Consider the following 6,989-nt stretch of genomic DNA (forward strand, 5'->3'; position numbering starts at 1 on the left):
CTTAGCTTTATACCAGATTTGCCACTGACTCAGTCTGGCCTTGGGCAATTTTATTTAACCTCTCTGTGCCTCAGTTTCCCTTTTGCAAAATGAGAATAACAATACCTACCTACTTCAAAGCATTAATTAGTTCATGTCTGTAAAGGGATTTGAAATATAAAGGGGTATATAAATGGTAATTAGTGGTATTATAATTGCTCGCTGGGAGCTTTAAAATGCCAAAGTAGGCATTACTTGCAAATTACTTAACCTGATACTAAAATGTTCTTTCTCTGATCTCAGCAAGCAATACTATGATTTGAACAGGGGGGCAAATAATTACATATTCTATTATTTCCCTCTGATAAAAATGTGCAGTACATGATTTGCCATTAGGCTCTGCAGTAAAAGTACAGTAACCTGGCTTTGCATTTACAATAGCTAAAGCCATCTGCGTACACGTAGAACCTTTGTTGGCAGGTTTCCACATGTGGTTCATGCATTCCTTTGCCTGTGCAATTTGAAGCTGTCAAAAACTAATTAAATAATTATGTGGTTGTTACTGCAGCTGTGTGTATTCTTCACTACGTTATAGGGCTGTGGTTCTGGTTTCAAAATATCAGTAATGGAAGGTGTGCTGTTGGTGCATGTTTAACTGTTGCCAAAAAAACCAAAAGGGAACTTCTTTAATTTCAGTTTGTCACTTGCTGCACTCTGTACTATATATTCCCTCTATACATCACAGATGTGCAGACACTAACATACTACTTGCTGCCTTCTGCTGTTGGCCAGAGTCAAATACTGCCTACAAATATAACTTTTTCCCCTGAAAATAGGGGCAAATGATGTTCTAGGATTTCTGCGCCCCAGGCAGAAATGCCCCACTCCCGAGCAGCGCCCCGCAGCTGGCTACCGGTTGGTCTGGACGGTGGCCGCTGCCCCAGGAGAGCAGCGGAACAAGCTGATCCTCTGCAGCCCGAGCAGGTGCCCGGCTGCAGAGAAGGGGCCGCTTCTTGGTGTGCACGACAAGCCGAGGAGCGGCCTGTCCTCTGCAGCCGGGGAAGAGCTCCCGCCACTCTTCCGGTAAGCGGGCACATACACGCCCGTCATTTCGCCGCCCCCTAAATGAGCTCTCTTTTATCTGACTCCCGAGCAGCGCGGCCCTAGCCCCCCCCCAGCGGCGGGGCCTGAGCCCCGAGCCCCGGCCTGCGCGAGCCCCCACCTCCCTCCCGAGCGGCCCGGCCCGAGCTGCCTTAGCCCCGCGCCTCCAGAGCGGCCCGAGACCCCGTCCTCGCGGCGTGGCCCGACCCTGCCCGAGCCCCCGTCCCCCTCCCGAGCGGCCCGGCCCGAGCCCCCCTCCCCGCTGGTGCCTGGAGCCGGCCCTGAACCTTAAGAAGCTTCAAAGTCCTTTATTTGAAATTTAAGTTTTTTTCCTGAAATTTCCCCCTTAAAATGAAGGTGCGTGTTATACGCCTGTGCGTGTTATACGCCGATAAATACGGTAACCAATCCAAGTGTAGGGATACAGAAAATCCAGTTTTCAGAGTCCAGTGGAGGTGATGTCTTGCAATGGGGATATGTTCTCCAAGGTGTACACTCAGTTTTGTAGCACTTGTGATTTTGTGACAATACTTTGAGTCTCTAGGTGTGGGAGAACTCTCTGAGGAGGCCATATGGTGTATCGTGGTTAAGACATTGAATGGGGAGTCAAGAGATTTGGTTGCTATTCCCAGCACTGCCAGTGACTCACTCTGTGACCTCAGGTAAGTCACTTCATTGCTCTGTGCCTCAGTTTATCTAAGTAAGATGTAGATAATAACGTTTACCCATTTAGGGTGACCAGATAGCAAGTGTGAAAAATCAGGACAGGGGGTGAGGGGGTAATAGGGGCCTATATAAGAAAAAGGCCCAAATATCAGGACTGTCCCTATAAAATCAGGACATCTGGTCACCCTATACCCATCACACTGTGGTATAATAGGATGATTCCAGTAATGTCTGAAATGATCTCTTAAATCCTCAGACAAAAAGTGCTATACAAATGCAACATGGTGTTGTTGAATCCCATGTTTCGCCAAATCATTAACTTTTGCCAGCATCAAAATTAGTTTGTTTTTCAGTAGAAAAACAGAAAGATATCACTCCAGAATATTTCCCACTCCTTCCTAGCAGGAATTTACAAAATTATAGTAAATACAGACAGAAAATATCATAATGCCACTATATAAATCCATGGTACACCCACACCTTGAATATTGCATGCAGTTCTTGTTGCCCAGTCTCAAAAAAACTATATTAGAATTGGAAAAGGTGAAGAGAAAGGCAACAAAAATGATTAGGGAATGGCTTCCATATGAGGAGAGATTCAAAAGACTGGGACTATTCATTTTAGAAAAGAGACAACTAAGGGGGGATAAGATAGAGGTCTATACAATCATGACTGGTGTGGAGAAAGTGAATAAGGAAGTCTTATTTACCCCTTCACATAACAAGAACTAGAGGTCACTTGATGAAATTAATAGGTAGCAGGTTTAAAACAAACACAAGGAAGTACTACTTCACACAACAAACAGTCAACCTGTGGAACTCATTGCCAGGATATGTGATGAAGGTCAAAAGTATGAATGGATTAAAAAAAGAATTAGATAAGTTAGTGGAGGATAAGTCAATCAATGGCTATTAGCCAAGATTTCAGGGATGCAGCCCCCTCCTCAGGGTGTCCTTAAACCTCTGACTGCCAGAAGCTGGGACTGGACAACATGGGATGGATCACTCAATAATTGCACTGTTCTGTTCATTCCCTGTGAAGCATCTGGCACTAGCCACCATCAGAAGACAGAATGCTGTGCTAGATGGACCATTGGTCTTACCCAATATGGCCATTCTTGTGTTCATATAAAACCATAGGTGATTCTTCACATTTTGTGCATCTTGCACGTCACTGGGCTGAAGCAGAGACCTTGGGATAGGCCTGAACCAGCCAGGCCTGCTGAATAACAGGGTGAGATTCACCCAAGGGAGGGTGAATGGCATTACTATTTTGGGTAGGGCATCTCTGATTTCTGCCAGGAAGTCCATAGGTGCCCCATTTGCTAAGGGTGCTTAATGAATAAGAACATCTCTAGACAGTTCTAGATATCATCAGTAAAAGATGGCAGGGTAGCTGATCTTGAAGATACTTCCCATTTAAACCACACTAAAACCTTGATTCTACACGGAGTCAGCATTTTACATGTGAAGCAGCTGATGGATGGAAAGGAAGCTATTACTGCAGCAAAGCTATATGCCACATAACATCTCCCACTTAATGAGCTTTATGGAGCAATTTCAATTTTAATAAAAATTTCCTCTAATTTACAAAACTCCATCACATCTGCAATTGCCCACTTGGCTAGTTGATCAAAAATTATGATAAATGAGAAATATCAAATGCTAAATTTATTTTAGATTTCTACAGCAGGCTCATACTATAATGCAGTGCTGCAGGTGTTTTTTCCCCTAAAGTCCCCGTGTGATTTTATGACTATCAGTCTAGAGATGTTTAGCCACCTCTCAGAACACCAGGCACCCATGATACAGTAGTTTAAATTCACCTATTACCCAAAAAAAGCCTTAAACAAAAAGGCTACTCTAGGTATTTCCTCCCCCCACCCCCAGCAGAGTTTACAAGTCATCATTGTTTAATTCCCAGCAAACTAAAATTGAAAAACAAACTACTTTTTCAAAAGGACAGCCTAGGAAAACATATCTTTACAGTACATAGGAGCCACTGAAAAGCAATGTCATGTGTTTGCCTCTACTGGCTTTGCGGCAACAAGCTAACATAACCACCATACATACACTCACACAAACATATAAATCCACCACAAAAAAACTTGGATAATTTGTACTTAAGCTTTTTCAAGTGCATTTCTCATTAATACAACCACCTTATTCATGAGGAATAGTACCTCACTTCACAAAGAGTACGGCTAAAGTCAACAGGTTTCAATGAGCAAGGTGCTACCCAACATGAGTAAAGCTATCAGAACATGGCCCTTCATCTATTGCTGCTTCACACAACTTGAGTATCCAGCTGGGAATCCAGGGGATTTGGGAGCTCCACATCCTAAAAACAGTCACAGAAATTGGAGCACAGTGGGCTTTGATTGGTTTGTTTGCTTGGGACATTATATTTCTGTTTTGGTTTCCCCACGATGGACTCTAGGTTAATAGTTGAAACATGATAAATATAGGTTTGATTATAATTAAGAATCCTATGTCCTTCCTCTTTGCATTCAAGATGCTATCTATTTTTATTAAAGAATTCATTTATCATGTTTGCTTATTGTTCTTATTAATCACAAAAGATTTGCTAAAGGCAGAAAGGTTCTGCTCCAGGGCTGAGGCAAATATACTAGTTCTTATGTTGAATGAACCTGCAGAGTTGTGGCTAACAACTTGCACCGCCACTGTATTAATTTCCAAGTCACCCACACGCTTTCTTCACAACCACACTTAACAATACACATCCACATTTCCATGGGCTAGAAAGGGAAAATTCTGCCAAAAACAACTTTGCTCACCAATGTTCCAGACACCTTTTTTATCTCTCATTCTCTGCTTCCAAGTGCCTCTTCCCCTACCAAGTTGGAGCATTGTCAGGATTCAACTCCCTGCTAAATTAAAAAGCCTTTAAGTTCCAGAAATGTCTTCCCCATGATTAAACCACCTTTTCCTTTGGATAAACTAAATAGACCAAGCTTCTTACATGTTTAATGATGAAGCATATTTTCCAGTCTGGAAATCATTCTTATAGCTCTTTTCTGAACCCTGTCCATTTTTCAGCATCCTTTTTGAAATGTGAACACCGGAACTAGATACAATATTCATTAATGGTCTCACTAATCCTATATACAGAAATAATACCCCCGCCTACCCCTACTTGATATTCCCCTGCTTATAGATTCAAGGATTTTGTTAGCTCTCTCAGCAACTGCATCACATGCCATGCTCATGTTCAATTGATTATCCATCATGCTCCCTAAGGTAAGACAGGACACACTGGGAGATTCAGTTGGCTACTTTTTGGTTTTTAATGAAGCCTGTAGCAGGGTGACCACCCGCTCTGGCCCTGGAAGGGTTGGAAAAGCCCTGCAGAGGGCTGGGCAAGGTAAAACCCTGGCTGATTGGGGAGAAGTGGCTGCAGCTGGGACCACGTCCCAAACTGAGCAAAAGGGCCTTATAAGAAGGCCAGGGACGCTAGAAGCAGCAATCCCTTTCTGACTTGAGAAGGAGACTGGCTGCTGGGGAACTCACCTAGAGGAAGGCACGGCTGAGGAAAGGCCTTAGGAGCTGGGAAGCCCTAGGCCAGCAACTCCCTAGGCTGCAGGGCCTAGTTCTAGGCCTCCTAAGTATTGGGCTTGCAGAGGGGCAGCTGGAGGGTGGGTAAAGGCAGCCAGTCCAAACCCCTTGTTGCCTGTGATGATCGGCTGATACACTGCAGTCTGCCCCAGGGCGTGGGGGCTAAGCAGAGACTGGCAGTCCCCACAACTGAGGTGATGTGGGGCAGGAGGCAGAACCCTGGGATAAGGGCACTGGGGTCCTGGGAGGGACGGGGTGCAATAGCAAGTGGATCACTAGCCTGCAGGGGGCACTCCTGGGTCAAAGTGCTAATTCCTGAGGCCAACCAGCAGGAAGCACTACTGGGTGAGTCTGTGCAATGCTACAAAGCCAAAGATTCATACAGCCCTACAAAATACTGTGGTGACACTACTGGAAGCTGAAGGGCTAAACCCACATGTCAGTCCCCACCTTGACTAGCTGGACAGAGAGGGGAGGATTCTTTTCCCCACAAGCTACAGGGGGGCTACAGAGCTGCTTGCACCAGAGGAATCTCTTGCCCAATGGACTCATGTCCTGAATTGTGCTTGGTAGTGCCTCTCCACCACTGACATCACCAGTTCCATCAGCTGAGGATCTGGCCCATTATATCTATCTCTAGATAGCTAGACACACACACAATATATATATTTGTAATTTACATTTTGTTTTAACACTTTTTTTACAATTTTAAGTTTTTTGAAAGCTATAAATCAGTCAATAGTAAAATTATATGTAATCCTCCTACCACTGTTAAAGTGATTAGCTGTTATATTCTGCTTTTCTAATTTATGATAATGGTGTTTGAGAAATTAGATGACCTAGCAAATGGAGCACACATGGGGATTGTAAAACTATCTAATATAATCAAACAGTAATAAAATGTTCTAGTTAGGAATCAGTGGGGTGCAGGAGATTATTACTTAATAATTTCCATAACATCAGCAAACTCATCAAAACCTTGCTGTAAGAGTAGGAGAAGTAGATTTTATGAGGTGAGCACATGTCCTGGATTGCTGCCCCAGAATACTGTCACACCCAGAATTCATTATCCCATCACAGGGGAATACAGACACTAGAGGCTGGTCTCCGCTTAAATTTGGTGACATAGCTATGCTGGCAAAAGCCTTAGTGTGGCTTTTTTCATTTGGTGAACTGGAATATGCTATCCCAGCAAAAGCATTCTAAGCTGTGTCCCCAGTGTGGGAGAGGAAGATTTGCCACTATAATTGTAGCAATATAGAGTAGATAAGGGCTGGGATGGAGACTGGGTGTGATGCTTCACTGCTTTGCACCTTGTGTGGTCATTTACACCTGAGCAAAATGAGTGTAATCAAAGTGGATGCAAAGAGTTGCAATCAGAACAGTAGCATTTCACACTCACTTTGCACAGATGTAAATGTGCAACAGAAGGTGCAAGAAAGTAGAGAATCAGGCCCCTAGTGTTCTGGTGCCTGAGTGTAGGATTTAGAGGGCCAGTTTTGTCCTCTCACACCGGTTTCACAGCAGTTGTCAAGAATCAGGCCCTGCTTTCAAACTGGCTCTCCCTGCAGCGGAGCCAGTCTCTGGGCTACTTAACAAGCCCAGCTGGTGTGTAATTGGCTGCCTGATTGGCTATACTGACAGTTGGTTGGAATCTTCAGCAGACC

Source organism: Mauremys reevesii, linkage group 6 (genome assembly GCF_016161935.1).
Source record: "Mauremys reevesii isolate NIE-2019 linkage group 6, ASM1616193v1, whole genome shotgun sequence".
Classification (NCBI taxonomy): domain Eukaryota; kingdom Metazoa; phylum Chordata; order Testudines; family Geoemydidae; genus Mauremys; species Mauremys reevesii.